Source organism: Macaca nemestrina, chromosome 15, assembly GCF_043159975.1.
Source record: "Macaca nemestrina isolate mMacNem1 chromosome 15, mMacNem.hap1, whole genome shotgun sequence".
NCBI lineage: Eukaryota > Metazoa > Chordata > Mammalia > Primates > Cercopithecidae > Macaca > Macaca nemestrina.
Window position 1 is genome coordinate 95,810,885 of NC_092139.1, and position 20,055 is coordinate 95,830,939.

A 20,055-nucleotide genomic window follows, 5' to 3' on the forward strand; every position below is an offset into this window, starting at 1 on the left:
AATGATGTGTTCCCTTCTCTATGATAGGATTTTGAGAATTACAATTCTTTAAAACATTTTGAGATACTTAAATTAAAAAAATACATAAAAAGGACAAAATTCCATCTCTAATGACCGCTTCATGAAGTGGTAATAAGCAGAATGCACACATGCAATGTGTCTGGTCTCCAAACAGAATATTTGAATAGTGGGAACCTGCTATCCAGTATGGTCCCCAGCTGACAGATACTAGTTGGAAATGAAAGAATGGAAAAAGCCATTGTGGCAGTAGTCTGCATCCTGCAAGAGCAGATTCTGACCAGCGTCATTTCTACAGTGAAAGGTAACAAAATCTGACAAAGAAAAATTCAGGCTCCTTTTCTACTTGTAATTGTCATATCAGCCCAAGTGGAAGTATGTTACACAAGAGATACAGCGAAGAATGCAAGCAAATATAACTGGTCACAAAAAGGTCCCTCCCAGCCAAACCAAGGCAGAATTTCTCAAGGATGAGCAGCATTCCACAGAGAGATCTGTTGGCTGTAAAAAGCGTATTGATCCTGCTGAAGCTTTCTGCAGATTATTAAAATTCAAGAGATCCAGATGAGACTCATTACAATCCTTTCATAGGTGACTACAACATAAGACTGAGTCTTCACACAGAGGGGAAGGGTCTTTGTCTTCTCATTGCCCAGAAAAGAAAACAACCCTTTTATTCTCCTGGACATCAGAGGAGATTTTTCAAAAGAGGTTCCTCCACATTTCCTTTACGTGCCATGCCAGATTCATCCAGGTGCTTTCCCTGAATTGCACTGATGTTTTAGAATACAGAGAGAGACTGGGGGAGGTTCGAGAGAAATAGGATATTTTCCCTTAGACGTATATCCTATAGTAGCAGCTGGGAAGGGTCTGAACATTAAGTCAAGTGTGAGTTGAACCAAAATTTTTTCTGTATGGGCAGAAAAATTTTCTATAATTGTAAACTATTGAGTTCTCATTCATTCCAATTCCAGGATTTTAATCCTCCTCAGCCAGAGAAATGACCTAATAGGAAGTCTAACCTCATTATTCAATTGTGTGTGTGAGGTTTTGGCAAAATGTTTAAGAGAGATGTGTACACCTATGTGGGAAGCCTGTACTGATGAAAAATGTATCAAGTATTTTATGGGTATGAATTATAATAAATACTAGTATATAACTTGGGTGATGCCCAAGTTATCCCCAAGTATCCCCAAGTACTTATTTAGGTATGTTCTAAAGTTAGCATCTTTCAACAATCTTTTCTTTTCTTTCAACAATCTGTTCGTGCCACAACTGCTGACTACATATCTAGCACATATAGGTATTATGCTAGAAAGAGAAGCTGGAAGGTGGGAATACATAGATAAATTAAACACAGTCTCTGCACTTGAAGAACCAACAGTCTACAGTAGGAGACAGATATGTAAACAAATGCTTTAACACATGTGATAAATGCTTTAATACATGGACTGAATACATGGATAAGTTCTTTAATACATGGAAACGCAAAGAGAAAATCAGAACATCTGAGACAAAAGTTTGTTTTTTTGTTTTGTTTTGTTTTTTTTAAAAACCACAAGGCAGGGGATCGAACCTACAGTCTTATTTTTACATATTAAGTCCAAATCCCTGAAGAGCCCAAAATATATAATTTGCATCTATAACTCTTCTAATTCCTCCTAGAGTCACAAGATAAACCTAATACAAGAGTGGCTCAAGTCTGTAGATCACAGCAGGGAACTGCTCTTGGTTCTATTTGGTTTACAAGTCCTGTGACGGTTGTGGAATGTTGGCAGTTTACACATGGCTGGTGAGGAGAAGCTATGTAAGAGTTGTCAGGAACTCAGCTGTAATAGACCAGGCATGACCATTAGGAAAGCCCATGAAAATAAATGTCTGGAAGGAAGACAGTTGTTGTTCCAAAGAATCAAAGTCAAACATCAGCTCATTTGTCCATCTAAACATACATTTATTCCAGCTTTGATAACAGCAAGAAAACAACTGACAATGGTTTGATTTATTCATATGAAACAAATAATCAATGGTGTGAAGATTTAAGGGACGTTTCTCTCCGACTTGATACAAGCCTTAAATTCTTATTCTCGATTTATACACCTAGGGGCCACAGTAGCTCATAATGTTTGAGAAAGTATCCAGGAGAATTGGGAATTATCAATAATTTTTAGAAGGATTACCCTACAACCATGGAAGTCAGATATTAGCTTTCTTTTATCAGACAAACAGTGATGGGGAAATGCCAGCCCACAGCCTTTTTTAAGGAAAACCACTTCTTCATCCCACCCCTGCTGAGACCCATAGCTGCTCATGAAGTACCACAGGATTTCAACCACTCCAGCATAGCTATTTGAGTCAGGTGTGGGCATCTGACTAAAAGACAGCCAATCAATTGAATGATCAACAACCTATTTTGTGACCTGGAATGAAGAAAAGAGCTCCAACCAATCAGATTAATCCACTTTCAGGAATTTAATAAATATTAAGAGAATGTGGCTGTTAAGAGTGAATCTGAAGCCAAAAGAATGCAAAAAAAAAAAAAAAAAAGAGGCCTCATGGGGCAGCCTTTCAGGCCTAGGAGCTCCTATCAAGGCCTAGTGGTAAGGGAATAATCCTTAGCAAGCAGCAGCAATCTTTTTATTATTATTATTATTATACTTTAAGTTCTAGGGTACATGTGCACAATGTATAGGTTTGTTACATATGTATACATGTACCATGTTGGTGTGCTGCACCCATTAACTCGTCATTTACATTAGGTATATCTCCTAATGCTATCCCTCCCCACTCCCCCCACCCCACGACAGGCCCCAGGGTGTGATGTTCCCCTTCCTGTATCCAAGTGTTCTCATTGTTTAATTCCCACTTATGATTTAGAATATGCAGTGTTTGGCTTTTTCTCCTTGCGATAGTTTGCTGAGAATGATGGTTTCCAGCTGCATCCATGTCCCTACAAAGGACATGAACTCATCCTTTTTTATGGCTGCATAGTACTCCATGGTGTATATGTGCCACATTTTCTTAATCTAGTCTATCACTGATGGACATTTGGGTTGGTTCCAAGTCTTTGCTATTGTGAATAGTGCTGCAATAAACATATGTGTGCATGTGTCTTTATAGCAGCATGATTTATAATCCTTTGCGTATATACCCAGTAATGGGATGGCTGGATCAAATGGTATTTCTAGTTCTAGATCCTAGAGGAATCACCACACTGCCTTCTACAATGGTTGAACTAGTTTACAGTCCCATCAACAGTGTAAAAGTGTTCCTATTTCTCCACATCCTCTCCAGCACCTGTTGTTTCCTGACTTTTTAATGACTGCCATTATAACTGGTGTGAGATGGTATCTCATTGTGGTTTGATTTGTATTTCTCTGATGGCGAGTGATGATGAGCATTTTTCCATGTGTCTGTTGGCTGTATAAATGTCTTCTTTTGAGAATTGTCTGTTCATATCCTTTGCCCACTTTTTGATGGGTTTTTTTTTTTTCTTGTAAATTTGTTTGAGTTATTTGTAGATTCTGGATACTAGCCCTTTGTCAGATGAGTAGATTGCAAAAAATTTTTCCCATTCTGTAGGTTGCCTGTTCACTCTGATGGTAGTTTCTTTTGCTGTGCAGAAGCTCTTTAGTTTAATTAGATCCCATTTGTCAATTTTGGCTTTTGTTCCCACTGCTTTTGGTGTTTTAGACATGAAGTCCTTGCCCACGCCTATGTCCTGAATGGTATTGCCTAGGTTTTCTTCTAGGGTTTTTACGGTTTTAGAGAGACCCTAGGTGGTCCATCACATAGAGAAAGCTGCTGGTCCTTGCTGGAGTTTCCATTCCAGGGTACATGTATCTTCATAATATGTTCCCTTTCTCTTAACATTTGTTTTGTAAATGTCTGTTTGAAACCAACAGAAACCAAGTATAATGCACATCTTATAAATGAAAAAAACCACAACTCAATGTAATTAAATAATCAGTTAAGTGGTACAGCTAGCTAGAATCTTGTACGTGGCTCAAGACAGAACAGATGGCTGAATAAGGAAAATAACTAGTCTCTCTTGTAGGTTTATGAATAGTTTTTCTTTCACTTATTTAGGGTTGCTTTGATGACATCACATTGTCAAAGTAATTTTAAATTTTCTTCATTTTAAAGTAATTTTAAATTTTCTTCATTTTAGAGCTGGGTGCAGTGGCTCACATCTGTAATCCCAGCACTTTGGGAGGCCGAGGTGGGTGGATTGCCTGAGGTTAGGAGTTCGAGACCAGCCTAGCCAACATAGTGAAACTCCCTCTCTACTAAAAATACAAAATATTAGCTGGGCGTGGTGACGGGTGCCTGTAATCCCAGCTACTTAGGAAGCTGAGGCAGGAGAATCACGTGAACCCAGGAGGCAGAGGTTACAGTGAGCCGAGATCGTGCCATTGCACTCCAACCTAGGCAACAAGAGTGAAACTCCGTCTCAAAAAACAAAAAAAAATTCTGTTTTAATTTTCAATTGCTTTTCTCTTGTTGCTTTAGAATTATTCATTCTTCAATATTATTTGAGCATTAAAATTCTGGAATTTTTTCAGTGATAATTTTAAAGAAAATCAAGTACACCGGTAGAAAGAGTGGTCTAAAGTCCTCCCAACTGAGTTATATTAGAATTCTGGATAATTTTTCTCATAATTTACTGCTTTTAAATTTGACCATATATCTTCACATAATTTTGCTCATATTTTAATTATTTTCTTTTTTTATTATTATACTTTAAGTTCTAAGGTACATGTGCACAATGTGCAGGTTTGTTACATATGTATACATGTGCCATGTTGGTGTGCTGCACCCATTAACTCATCGTTTACATTAGGTATATCTCCTAATGCTATCCCTCTCCCCCTTCCCCCTCCCCACAATAGGCCCCGATGTGTGATGTTCCCCTTCCTGTGTCCAAGTGATCTCATTGTTCAATTCCCACCTATGAGTGAGAACATGCAGCGTTTGGTTTTCTGTTCTTGCGATAGTTTGCTGAGAATGATGGCTTCCAGCTGCATCCATGTCCCTACAAAAGACACGAATTTATCTTTTTTATGGCTGCATAGTATTCCATGGTGTATATGTGCCACATTTTCTTAATCTAGTCTGTCACTGATGGACATTTGGGTTGATTCCAAGTCTTTGCTATTGTGAATAGTGCCGCAATAAACATACATGTTTTCTTCTATGGTTTTTATGTTTTTAGGTCTAACATTTAAGTCTCTAATCCATCTTGAATTAATTTTCATATAAGGAGCAAGGAAAGGATCCAGTTTCAGCTTTCTACTTATGGCTAGCCAATTTTCCCAGCACCATTTATTAAATAGGGAATCCTTTCCTCATTTCTTGTTTTCATCAGGTTTGTCAAAGATCAGATGGCTGTAGATGTGTGGTATTATTTCTGAGGGCTCTGTTCTGTTCCATTGGTCTATATCTCTGTTTTGGTACCAGTACCATGCTGTTTTGGTTACTGTAGCCTTGTAGTATAGTTTGAAGTCAGGTAGCATGATGCCTCCAGCTTTGTTCTTTTGGTTTAGGATTGTCTTGGCAATGCGGGCTCTTTTTTGGTTCCATATGAACTTTAAAGCAGTTTTTTCCATTCTGTGAAGAAAGTCATTGGTAGCTTAATGGGGATGGCAATGAATCTATAAATTACCTTGGGCACTATGGCCATTTTCACGATATTGATTCTTCCTATCCACGGGCATGGTATGTTCTTCCATTTGTTTGTGTCCTCTTTGATTTCACTGCGCAGTGGTTTCTAGTTCTCCTTGAAGAGGTCCTTCACATCCCTTGTAAGTTGGATTCCCAGGTATTTTTTCTCTTTGAAGCAATTGTGAATGGGAGTTCATTCATGATTTGGCTCTCTGTTTGTCTGTTATTGGTGGTGTATAAGAATGCCTGTGATTTTTGCACACTGATTTTGTATCCTGAGACTTTGCTAAAGTTTCTTATCAGCTTAAGGAGATTTTGGGCTGAGACGATGGGGTTTTCTAAATATACAATCAGGTCATCTGCAAACAGTGACAATTTGACTTCTTCTTTTCCTAACTGAATATTCTTTATTTCTTTCTCTTGCCTGATTGCCCTGGCCAGAACTTCCAACACTATGTTGAATAGGAGTGGTGAGAGAGGGCATCCCTGTCTTGTGCCAGTTTTCAAAGGGAATGCTTCCAGTTTTTACCCATTCAGTATGATATTGGCTGTCGGTTTGTCATAAATAGCTGTTATTATTTTGAGATACGTTCCATCAATACCGAATTTATTGAGCGTTTTTAGCATGAAGGGCTGCTGAATTTTGTCAAAGGACTTTTCTGCATCTATTGAGATAATCATGTGGTTTTTGTCTTTGGTTCTGTTTATATGCTGGATTACATTTATTGATTTGCATATGTTGAACCAGCCTTGCATCCCAGGGATGAAGCCCACTTGATCATGGTGGATAAGCTTTTTGATGTGCTGCTGGATTCGGTTTGCCAGTATTTTATTGAGGATTTTTGCATCGATGTTCATCAGGGATATTGGTTTAAAATTCTCTTTTTTTGTTGTGTCTCTGCCAGGCTTTGGTATCAGGATGATGTTGGCCTCAAAAAATGAGTTAGGGAGGATTCCCTCTTTTTCTATTGATTGGAATAGTTTCAGAAGGAATGGTAACAGCTCCTCCTTGTACCTCTGGTAGAATTCAGCTGTGAATTCATCTGGTCCTGGACTTTTTTTGCTTGGTAGGCTATTAATGATTGCCTCAATTTCAGAGCCTGCTATTGGTCTACTCAGGAATTCAACTTCTTCCTGGTTTAGTCTTGGGAGAGTGTATGTGTCCAGGAATTTATCCATTTCTTCTAGGTTTTCTAATTTATTTGCGCAGAGGTGTTTATAGTATTCTCTGATGGTAGTCTGTATTTCTGTGGGGTCGGTGGCGATATCCCCTTTACCATTTTTTATTGCGTCTATTTGATTTTTCTCTCTTTTCTTCTTTATTAGTCTTGCTAGCATTCTATCAATTTTGTTGATCTTTTCAAAAAACCAGTTCATGGATTCATTGATTTTTTGAAGGGTTTTTTGTGTCTCTATCAAATTATTTTCATTTCCCTTCATTATAGGGATATCTCTATACATCACAAAATGTACACATTTTTATTAATGCATTATTTATACACTCTTCTAGAATGCTGCCATGTTGTTTAATATGTGAATATCTGTCCATTATACTATTGAAATAATGAAAAATAAAATAAAATGATAAAAATAACCCAGAGGTTGATTCCCCAGTTAGACATATGTATTCCAAGTATTCTTCAGACATTACAAACTCACCAGCAATACATCATACCACTCAAAGGCATGTATTGTATTTGTTACAAGAGCCCAAGGAGCCATAACTAATGTGCAGATCACGAGTTAAATGACAATGGAAGAATTTACTAAAATTATTAGAGACAAAAAGAACCTTTTTTTTTTTTTGGAGACAGAGTCTCGCTCTGTCACCCAGGCTAGAGTACAGTGGCACAATCTCCGCTCACTGCAACCTCTGCCTCCTGAGTTCACATGATTCTCCTGCCTCAGTCTCCTGAGTAGCTGGGATTACAGGTGTGCACCACCACACGCAGCTAATTTATGTATTTTTAGTAGAGATGGGGTTTCACCATGTTGGCCAGGCTGGTCTCGAACTCCCTGACCTCAAGTGATTCACCCACCTCCGGCTCCCGAAGTGCTAGGATTACAGGCATGAGCCACTAACGGCTGGCCTCATGTTCTAATTTAAACACTATACCAAATTAGGGAGAAGCTGAGATCCCTTGAAATGTTTATCTATATACAGTGAAATAAGGGTGTGAGTAAAATTCCTGAACCCTCAGAGGCATATTAGGTAAGTGGCCCCCACTATGCCCCACAAATACAATTTACTTCTAAACTAGAATAGTGATGCTAAATTGTTCCAGTGGGAATGTGAGCTTATACACAACAAGCGCCTAAAATATACTCACTGATAGACAACCAGCTAATGATTACCTCCAACTTGAGTTGTGATCTTTTATGTTATTGCCAAGGAAGGGGACTTTTTGATATACAAATTATGAGGTTTAGTCATAGAATATTAGAAAAGGAAAGACTGAGATGTTTAATCTAGCCCTCTCATATGGTAGGTGGGAAATTAAAGCCCAAAGAGATGAAACAGCTCTCCCAGAGTCACAAGAAATGTCAGTGGCAAAGCTGCTACCAGCCCACAGATCACTTTCTTTTAGTCCAGACTCTACTGCTTTTTGAGTTATTCTTATAATGTCCTTATTGTTTTGGTTTTATTCTTTTTTATTCTAAAATAGGCAAGATGAAGAGACCAGAGAAGGAAGTAATATTTGTACTAGTATTTGACGCCTGGTCTGTTGCCCTCACTCAACTCCATCTAGGAAAGAATAATTACCTTCGCCTTCACTAAAACTCCATAGTAATCAGTGGCAAATCTAACTGGCCTCTAAATCTATTTCTCCTTTCCATTAATAATTCCTAATATTCAAGGGAAAACACTGCTGTAAGTGAGGTTCTAGCTAAAGTTAGATAAGAATGGGGTTTAAATACAGGCTTTTAAACTATAAAGGAAGACTGGCCCTGTCAGATAAGAAAACTTTTTATAAAGTTTCTAGAATAGAACAACATGGTAGTAGTGTCTGAACAGATAAAAAGAACACTGGAATAGAATATGAAGTCCAGAATACACACAAGTACATAAGGAAATTTAGAATATGGTAATGGTAGCATCTCAAAGGACTGAAGCAGATTTTAATAAATGTTGATGGGGAAAACTGAATAACAGTCTTTGGAAAAAGATAAAAGTATATCCACACCTCCTACTATACACAAGGATAAACTCCAAATGGATCGCAGATTAAAATGTAAAAACTGAAACCACGTAACTGTTCTATTGCTAACTTCGTTAAGTTGGAACTACAATTCCTGGAACCCTCTTCTTTGTATTGGTTCAGGTTAGAATATGCCAAAAGAGGAACTTTTGAGAAACTTCGGAGGTGGAAGTAAAATAGCAGCTACTGCTTTCTAAGAGTCTTCATTGACTAATATGATGGTGCCCGGTAAGTTCCAGTTTGTCATCTTTCTCCAGGTAACTGCTGGTCTTGCTGACCAACAGCAGTCCCAGGTCCATCACCAAATGCCTGGTAATGATTACATGGAGGCAACATTTTCCCCACAGATCCCCTCCACACACCACCCTCACAATCCTAGTTCTGCAGCAAGACATGCTTGGCTTCTCAGGTTTTCCTGCCAGCTCCAGTTTGTCACCTGCACCAGTGCTTCAGGAAGAGAGATTGGTGACTTTTGCATTGACCCTCCAACTCCCACTTTTGAACTTTCATTTCCTTAGCTATTTCCACATTTGCATAACATCTATCCTGTATTAAATTCCTTATCCCATAACATGCATAGTGAATTTGCTTGCATGAGCGATATAATTATTGGTCTTTGGAGTAGAGTTCCAAGGTGAAGTATGAAAAGGATGGGAACCTGGAATTGGTTCTTTGATCTGCCTAGTCTGAAGTCTTTAAAGGCATTCGTGACCCTATTAATAGTGATAAATAGAATACTGGTAATAGGTGGCATACAGTGGCAAACAGATAATACAACTATTACCTGTAGTCACCTGAAGTCAAGTGCCAATAAACTGCAAAGCTTCAGGTGTCCAAGACGTTGCTGTCATTGTACAACAGTACATGTTAGTGGAAATAGAGTTTAAGGATATGGGCTTGGTCAACTTCTTTCTAAGCATGCTGGAGAACTTGAGGAAAAGAAAATTACGATCTCGGCACTTTGAATTCCAGCGTATGTTCAGAGAAGAACCAGAAAGCTTCTCTACAATTGTCCTGAAAGATGTCCTTATTTTCTGAAGCCACAGGTTCAAGATTTCAGAAAACTAATTAGGAAATAGAGGGAATGGAACTCTGAAAAATAGGATAAAGACACACAAGCAAATTCTAATGAAGTTGAGGACCTCGAACCCCTAAAGGTTAATCTTTCCTTGCCTGATAACCTATAATGGCCTCTCCCAAAGTAATTACCTGATTAAAGTAATGGCTGACTAAAACCTGGAACTCCATTTCTCCTTTGTTCCTTTTCCCCCTCTTTATCCTGCCTTCTTCTGGATCAAGTGAGCATTTTTAGGATCTAATTTTATCTCCTCTATTGACTTAGTGTTCTTGTTCATGTGCTCTCGCTCACTGGTGCATTCTCTCTCTCTCTCTCGCTCTCTCCCCACCCTTTTCTCTCCCTTTTTCTCTCTCAATGGTTGCTCTCACAGCCCTCTTCAACTGAGATTCTACGATAGAATTAAACAATAATGTCCTAACGTGTCCACTGTATGTAATGATCTAACCCCTCTCCTACGCATCCTAGAATAGTACTAGTTACATTCCATTCTTAGGAGAATTGAGACAGCAGTTCTCAAATGATTTTCTGTGTTTCATGGTTGAAATGAGGAACTCCAGTTGAGAAAGGCTGCTAGGGTTTACAGCACACATCTTTAAATTAGTACAGTCTACCTTTAAATAATATTAACTGCTTCATATATAATGTAAGAACCTTACAACAGTATGTACTTTCATTTCCCCCTCTTATTCTATATTATTGTAATATATTTTATTTCAACACGTTATAAGCCCCACAATACACCATTATCACTGCTGTGTTACCTAGTCAATCATCTTCTAAATAAAATCTTCAAAATACATGAAAAAATGAGGGATATCACTTATATTTATCTACATAGTTACATTTTGGCCTCCCTTCTTTCCTTTGTATAGATTCAAGTTTCTCTCTGGTATCATTTTCCTTCCACCTGAAAAACTTCCTTTAATAGTTCTTTAGTGCAAATCTGCTGGCAGCAATTTTTCTCAGCCTTTGTTTGTCTGAAAATGTTGATTTCACCTCTATTTTTGAAGTATATTTTTGCTAGATACTGAATTCTGGGGGGAGAGTTTTTCTTTTAACATTACCAAGATGTCATCCCATTGTTCTCTGGCTTGTATTGCTTCTAATGAGAAGTCAGTAATCATTCTTATCTTTGTTCCTCTTTATGTAATGTAGTTTCTCTGGCTGCTCTTCAGATTCTCTCTTTTATCATTTATTTTCAGTAGTTTGATTATGTTGTGCCTAGCTGTGACTTACTTTATATTTTTACTGCACGAATGGGATTCATGAAAATGAAAATTGGGTATGAAATGAAAATTTCATAATATTAGGAAATTCCTTCATCATTATTTCTCCAAATATTTGTATGCCACCTTTCTGAGAATTCAGTTACATATAGTCTAGTCTACTTAACAGTTTCCAATGGATCACTGAGGTTTTATTGATTTTCCTTGGTCTTTTTTCCTTTGCTTCAGTCTGGATGTTTTCTATTGATGCATCTTTAGGTTATTTGATGTTTTCTTCAGCTGTATCTAATCTCTTATTAAGCCCATCCAGTCATTTTTCATTTCTGAAATTGTATTTCTCCAATCCAGAAGTTTCATTTGGTTCTTTCATAGATCTTCCAGTTATTTTATATTATATCAAATGTTCTCTTCTAAATCTTTGAAAATGTTTATCTTTTTTAAAGTACTTGTCTGTTAATTCCATCATTTGTGTCATTTACTTGCAAATCAGCCTACTCTAAGACTTGTTTTTAAGTTTTTTTAGAATGAGTCCAGCATTGCCTTTACCAGGGCTGTTTAGTTCTACTCCTAAGACACAGCCTTTTTAGGGTCTCTACTAAATGTACTGGGTGTTCAACAATGTCTTTTCCATCTGGCCATGTGGTAGTTCTGGTAGTTGCTCAACTCCCAGGTAGTTGTTCTTTCCCCCAATATCTTATTCTTTGCCTGGCTTTGTGGAAACTAACCTTACACAAGTATAGCACAGTATTTACCCAAACTCTGAAGAGGACTCACACATAGATTTCTGGAGGTCTTTCTCTATGTTGCCCCTTCCTGTCTCTGTTCCACAAATTCCAGATGGTTCAGACTCCCCACACTAATATCTATTTTTCCTCAACTCAGTGAAACCATTGTGCTCTACGAGGTTTCTCTCCTTACGACATGACCTGCAAAGTATTCTAGGTAGAAACAGAGTAACTGTAAGGTTCAATGCTCTATTTCCTTTCTGTCAGGGATCATAGTTCTGCATGATTTGCTCAGGTCTGAAAACAGTATTTTCATATATACTGACCAATGTTGTAGTTGTTTACAGTGGAAGGACAAGTTATTCCATCATGAACAAAGTAAAATTTTTATTCTTTTTATTTTGCTTCAATTTCCCTTCTATCAAACAGTTCTGTTCAACAGAACTTTCTGCAATAATGGACATATTCTATAATCTTCTTTGTCCAATACAGTAGCCAATAGCCACATGTGGCTCTTGAGAACTTAAAATATGACCAGTGACTTTTTATTTCAGCTTGGAAATATAAAACTGGAAAGAGCACCACTCTACCGTACAAGAAGACAAAAAGGTGGACAAAGTACAAATCAATGACTTTTCTTAAATCAATCAGACAAGTGAAGTCACAGGGTAGACAACTAACCTAAAATATATAGAGAAGCAAGCAACTACAGACAGAATAAGCATTTGCTTACCTGAGACAGGTGCTGCTAAATATCATAAAAGCCAGTAGGAAGATTAAACAAAATAGTTTTACCAAATGCTAAAGGCTTAACATAGTCTAGCATGAGAGCATGAAGCCTATGGAGAACACAGACACAGAGAGGTTATTGCTCTCATGGAGGTTTTTTGTTTCTTTTCCCCAGGAACTCTATCAGGCTCTCACAGGAAACACTGATTAGAAAGGAATGGGACTTGAAAAAAGGGATGGAGACATATGGGCATATTCTGATGAAGATGAGGACCTTGAGCCCCCAAGGGTTGGTCTCTACTTGCCTAAGAATCTGTAATGGCCTTTCCTGAAGTAACTGTCCTGAAGGAGATCTAATCTTTAGACTTACCTCTCATTCCCTCATCATCTCTCATTGCTTCTAGACCAGGGTTTCTCAACAATGGCACTACTGACATTTGGGAATAAATAATTGTTTGTTGTGGGAGCTGTCCTGTGCACTGTAGGATGTTTAGCAGCATCCCTGACCTCTATCCACTAGATGACAGAAATGAATGAATCTGTCTGTCTTTCAAACGAGTAATAGAATCATATTAAAGAAAAAGAACTAATCCAAGAAACTTTTCAACCCAATATTTTGACTATGTGCCCTCAGGCAAAGACAAAAACAATCCTTAGGAAATACTGAATTTGTTAGGGAGTTTGTTTTACAGTGGCATTAATTAGTACCTCTGAAAACATATTCTGTATATTAGAGGACTGAGATAATATATGGAGAATAATAGAAAGTCATGTTCCTCACTGTGGGAGAAAGGAATGACAAATATGGAAAGAGGAAGACTAGAAAGAATTCTGCTGTGGCATTAAATTGGAATTGGGGATATCTATAAGTATTCATAATCTTTAATACTTTTAAAAATATAATACAGAAATAACTACAGATATATGTATTTATATGGTATATATATACATGTATATGTAAACACATATCTATATGTATACATATGTATATATTTGTATACATCTATATCCACACAGATACATGTATACATGTATATATATTTTTCCCTAGCTTAGTCTCCAGAGAGAAACCCAAAACATTGATACCTCATTAGAAATGAGCACACCTAGCACAGAGATCTTGATTTCTAAACCATTCTCCCTTAAAGGGAACCAGAGCTAACCAAAGAAATGGCAGCTTGTGGGACCTGGGCAGGGAAGGCAAACCATAAGGCTGGAACATCTTGTTGCACCAGAAAGTAAATAAATGCTCAAAGAACAATGGAGACAAGTCAAAAGAATGTAGTAATTAGCTTAAAAAGACTCCCAGTCTGGGACAATTTGAGCAGCAAATCAAACTAAATAATAATAGAAATAGTCCTTTAACCCAGTTAGCAAAATAAGAAAATAAAATAATTCATGAGATCACACTGATATAAATGAATAAATAAATGGTGGAAAAGGGAAAGCTCTTTCTGGTAAAACATCAACTAATATAGAAGGAATGAACAGAAAATGCACAAAGTCTAGTCTCAAAATGTCTCCCCACAAAAACTACAAATGAAAAAACAGTAACTTCACGGTAGAGAAACCTGGCAGACTCCACCTGAACCACATGATCAAAGTTCATTTCCCCAGGTATGAAGCACTCCAATACCATGTGTCTCTTTATAAGATGTGCTGAGAAGAATAAGTATCACTTCTGTCGTATTTTTGCCCCAAAAATGGAAAACAGGGATCTAATCATGAAGAACCATAGATAATCAAATTGAGAAACATTCTATAAAATAAATGGCCTGTATTCTTAAAAAGTGTCAAGGTCAAGGAAGACAAAGAAAAGCTGAGGTTCTAAGCCGACATGAAAACTAAATGCAAAATCTAATCCTGGATTGGATCCTGGACAAGGAAAAATAGCAGATCAGACATTACTGGGATAATTTATTTAATATTAATATAAAATTTGAGTATGAGCTATATATTTGATAACTGGACTATGATTATGTAAGAGAATGCCCTTATTCTCAATAAATACAAATGTAAGTATTTAGGGGCAAAAGGCAACTGTATGTAATTTACCCTCAAATGGTTTGAGATTAAAAATTTAAGGAGAGAGAGAAAATATGTTAAAACAAATGGGGAAAATAATGATTGAATCTGGGTAAAGGGTACACAGGAGTTCTTTATACTAATCTCACAACTTTTTGTAAGTTTGGAATTATAAAAAAAATAAAAAGTTATAAAAATAGGCTTCTTACTCCCTCATGCTTTAGGTATGGGACTTAAAGTAGTTTGGTTATGACAGTGTAACAAAGTGGTAATGAAACTAGAGGAAGCATAAAGAAAGGGAAATAAAATAAAGAATTAGGATGTGTTTTGTGGTTATACATTAAAAAAAATCAGGCTTTTTTTTGTAAATAAAAATGCTAAGTGAGGATATAAATGAAGCATTTCTAATTATAAAAAGGATAGCCAAAAAAAGACTCATTCAACAGAATTCTAGGAGTACTATAAGAAGCTTAAAAGTGATACTCTGAAGACAAGAAAAGAAGCATTGGTAAGTAAAATGACATAGCAGAAACTATTTCAGGGGATCTTTATAACAACTCACAGATTAGCCTCTGCTTTTTGTTCCCTCAGTAGAATACACTGCCTGGCGCCACAGCACACCAATTACCTGTGACTACTGTCTACTCTCCAGCATTCCCTGGCCCTTTACTCCTTCTAATGGAGTGGGTGGTACATTTTACCAAGAGTCTGTTATGACTGCTCCCAAATAAGTTTATATCACATTTACTTGTTACAGTAATTACGCCATCTGACAGAAACTAATGAACTACAAGTGCAGGAAAAAAGCTCTTGTTTCTCTGAAAACTACAGTGAATACTTTCGAAAGACAATGAATCTGAGGCGAATTTGATATAGGTAAAATAATTATAAAATATTAGAAAAAGCCATAAAAATCTAGAGAGATTGTGCACTTAGACTTCCTTTTAAGTGATGTACTCAATTTTTACAACTCTTTGAAGAAAATGAAATTGTAAATGGATGTGGTTTATGCAGGAATTATTCTACAGAACTCTAAGCCTCGAATTAAAGAAAAGGCATTTGTTCTATGTCTTAAGATTGTTGGGTCAGTGTTTTTTTATGTTTAATTGAAATAATATGTTTGAATATGTATATATCCTTGTTATAATTTCTGTTTTAAATGATTTTTTTCCATTAACCAACTAATTACTGGTGCTGACTGGATTAAATAAGTTTCAATTTTACTTAATGTCTGTGACCAATAATATGTAAGAGGCTGGAAGTAATAACAAGCAGATTCATTTTAGAGGACACGTTAAAATTAAATTGACATCAAATTGGGCAGGCATGACCTGATACACTGCCTCTCAAACTAAGTAGAATGGTGCTGATGTACAAACTGTTACTGGTCTGTGACAAGACAGGTACAGAAAATGAGAGTAAATATTTAAAATCCTTTAAAAATCAATTTGACAGAGTCATTTTAATCTATTTAATCTAATAATTAAAAAAAAAAAAACCGGGCCAGGCGCAGAGGCTCACACCTCTAAGCACAACACTTTGGGAGGTCAAAGCAAGTGGATTGCTTGAGCCCAAGAGTTTGAAACCAGCCTGGGCAACCTGGCAAAACCCCCTCTCAACAACAACAACAAAAAAAAATACAAAAACTAGCCAGCCACACTGTCACACACCTGTATTCTGAGCTACTTGGGAGGCAGGAGGATTTGCTTGAGCCTAGGAGGTGGAGGTTGCAGTGAGCCATGATCGTGCCACTGCACTCCAGCTTGGGTAACAGAGGGAGACCCTGTCGCAAAACAAAAAAAAAAAAACAAAAAACAAAAACCTTGAGTTTTCACATTTGACTCTTTTTTTTTACTTTTTTTTTTTTTTTCATTTTTTTGTGTGTTTTTCTTTTGTATTTTACAAAAGTGCTAATCTGCGATGGATTAGAAATTTAAGACTGATATTTAACCACAGGGAGTTTGCCAAGTACTTATACTATGTGAGTTTTGATGCTATCATGTACTACAGACTACAGAGTTAGATAAAGTAAGATCTCACCCAGCAGTGAAATTCATAAAATGAATCTGCTTGTTATTACTTCCAGCCTCTTACAATTCTTAAGAGCAGTGAAATTCTTAAGAGGCTTGAGTTTTAGAGAACGTGGATTAGATAGCTACTGTAAGCCTCACTGCTTTAGTGGCATGTGGGGTGGGATGGGGTCCAGGCATAATGAGTGTCCTCTGACACAGAAAAAACAAGCAGGCAAAAGGTAAAAGGAGTGGAAGGTGGGGAGTGGACAGAAGGATAGAGAAGCAAATGTAGAATAGCTTTCCCCCAACTTCCTTGAACATAGACAGTTCATTTGACTCATTCAACAAATATGTATTGAGTACTTACTATGTGGTAAACACTGTTACAGGCACTAAAGATACAGAATGCACAACATGAAGAGAAATCTTTGTCCTTATGGAGCTTAGATTTTAGAGATGAGAAAAAGACAATAAGGAAAATAAATTATACATATTTATTTTACAGAATCTAAGATGTCATTGATTATTAAATACATCGATTTCAGAAATGCTAAAATGTGAAAAATATATATGCCAAGAATCAATAAACATGGCAGTAAGTTAGACCAGTGGTAAGATCTGAGGGGAAAATAAAGTAGTAAGGAAGGAGGATAGGCAGAGTTGGGTGGGTTTGAGTAAAAGCCTGAGGGGAGTGAGAGAATGAATTAAATAGACATCTAGGAGAAGAACAGAGGGAAAAGGCAGAGACTAGATGGAAAGCAGCCACTGCTTTAACACACAGAATGCTTTCACAAAGACAACATGGATTCCACTCAGAGAAACCTCCTTCAACTACTACATTTACAGCTACCCTTCGCCTCCTCTCAAATATAAGGAAAACAATTTACCGAGAAATAATTTATCTTGATTTTCTACTCAGAAGGTAGGCCAAGAATGATTCAACTATGGAGAAGGAAAAAACTCAAGAAAACACACTGCTATACCTAAATCAGTGAACTGACAGGCAAGCACTCTTGAATGATTTAACTGACTTCAGAAATTGTTCTCTTGCTAGCAGGGTATAAAGAAGGCAAATGAAAATTAGGAAAAGCTTCAAAAGAGAAACCTAAAGCTCTGTATTTTCTCTTCCCCAAGTACTAAATGGCTGCTCTGAATTCTCAGCACCTCTGCTTCTAGGGGTTTTTGATCCATTATTCAATTAAATTAAAAACATATAAATGTTTTTAATTCATGACAAATTACATCTAAATTTTCTTGCTCATGTTCATTTATGGGACATTTTTATCTTGTCATCTTTTTTCATGTACCATGCAAGCAAGAAGAAAATATCCAGCACAACATACCCTTCAGAAACAAGCTAATGGCACAATTTGGTGTCAATTTCACAGCTCAGTGAAGTGAAAGTGATCTAGCTGGCCATCCACATACACCTAGAAGGAGGTCTACTGCAAGTGCCCAGCCTTCATGTTGCTTGTGTCATGCCTACAAGCAAGATAAGTTCAAGTAGAAACATTATGTATTCAGAAAAAAAGCAGTTATCATTCAAATGCCCTTAGAGCTAGCTAGAACAGAAAGTGGAGACACAAAGCAGAGCGAGACTTTCATTTTTATATTGTGGAGAGTTGTTTTTCAGAAGTCATGCTTATATTCACAAATGGTACGGGATTTTGATAACGTTTAGAAGCAGAAATTTTATTTAACAGATGCATGAAAATTGAATAACTATCTTAACAGTTTCTCATGCTTTATAATGGGGGCAAAATCATAGACTTTCAACTAATATAAAACCAAAATGCCACAGGAAGAGTATGCAGCTCCTATTATTAACAATTACAGTAATACCAATACCATTATTTACTAGCACGGTAATGACTCTATTTCATCCTTAGGCCAATTCTGTAAAGTAAGGAGGTACATACATATTAATGATTTGCCCAGTTTTATAGATGAGGAGGCTGAATCTAAGGTCACACTGTTAGTAAATGGTATAGTCAGAACTTAAATCCTATTTTTTAGGGTGGACTCCAAAACATCACAAAAGAAATGAACATCTCACTACACTACAAACTTATGAGCTATAATTAGAATGTTCTTAGCCAAAATACCCTACTATGCAAGCTAAATGCTTTCACACGATGCACTAAAATAAATGCAATTCACAAATAAATGTTAAACATAGTAGTCTTTCTCACTGGCACTTTGGTCTTTAATATTAGATCAAGCTAATGAGACTGCTTTCAGTGACTTACCACACTACAGACAAACTAACATTTACCACTGCCTCTAGAACAAAGGTCAAGCTCTTCAACCTGGTCAGTAAGACCTTTCACAATCAGGCTCCTTTCCAATCTTAGCCCCCTATACGAACTTTTCACTGCAATCAAAGAGTGACAGTAAATATTCATGAATAGGTCTTGAATTTTCCTGTTTCCTAACTTATGCTATTACTTCATCTGAAATGCTTCCTATGTTCTTCTATCAAACTGCTATCCATCTATCAAAGGGAAGCTTAAGTACACATCTTCCATGAAGCTAAATAAAAGTAAATAGTGAGCTCTGTTCTTATTATTCACTGTTAGCTTTAATGGTAGAAAAACTTCATCTTTAAGAGCCCAACATTGTGCCTTACACACACTACACATTCATATATTTGTTAAACAGAAGAAATACAATGTATTAATAATAGAAAGAACATGGCATTTGTACACAAGAGACCTGGGTTTAAATCCTCCTTTTCTACTTACTGAGCAGATCATTTGGCCACATCTCTAAAATAAGGAATAAAATGATCTATATCAATGCTATTTTGAGGTTTGAATGAGTTATGATGTGCCAACACACCACTCCAAGGTCTGGCACAAAACAGGTATTCAATAAATGTTTGCTGAATCTGTAAAATAAAGAGGCTAGACTAGATGGTCTCTAAGGCTTTTTTCTGGTCTATAACATACTGTGATTCTTTGAGAAGCTAATCGTAATACTTTTCATGTAATATCTTATATTGCTACTTGTTTCATGTATCAGTATTTTATGCAAGTATGCTAGGGATAGATCCTAGCATAGTTGCATGTGGTCATGATCACAGTGACCAAGTATTTGGCACCTTACATATATAAATTATCTCACTGAATCCACATACCAACCTAATGACATAGGAACTATCTTCATTTTCAAATGAGAAAACTGAGGATCAATGGGGTTAAGTAACAGACCGAAGACCACAATCCAGTAAGCGGTATAGTTCAGCTTTCACCCCAGGTCTCTGACTTCAAAGCTCCTATTATTCTTAGTGTGCTATGGGGCCTCTTGAAAAATGTCAAGGAGAAGGAAGACGCAGTATCATCAATTAGTAAAAATAAGACAGAATAAGAGGTGGGGATG

The 20,055-nt window shown here is 36.8% G+C and overlaps 1 protein-coding gene and 1 non-coding gene across 15 annotated transcripts in view; both read right to left on the reverse strand.

Annotated features, from left to right (window-relative positions):
• Positions 1-20,055, reverse strand: part of LOC105495739 (tetratricopeptide repeat domain 28) — a 715,636-nt gene that overhangs the window by 237,601 nt on the left and 457,980 nt on the right. The window lies entirely within an intron of this gene.
• Positions 4,096-4,161, reverse strand: LOC112429191 (small nucleolar RNA SNORD42). The gene has a single exon (XR_003021340.1). It is a non-coding gene; the product is annotated as a small nucleolar RNA SNORD42 (small nucleolar RNA).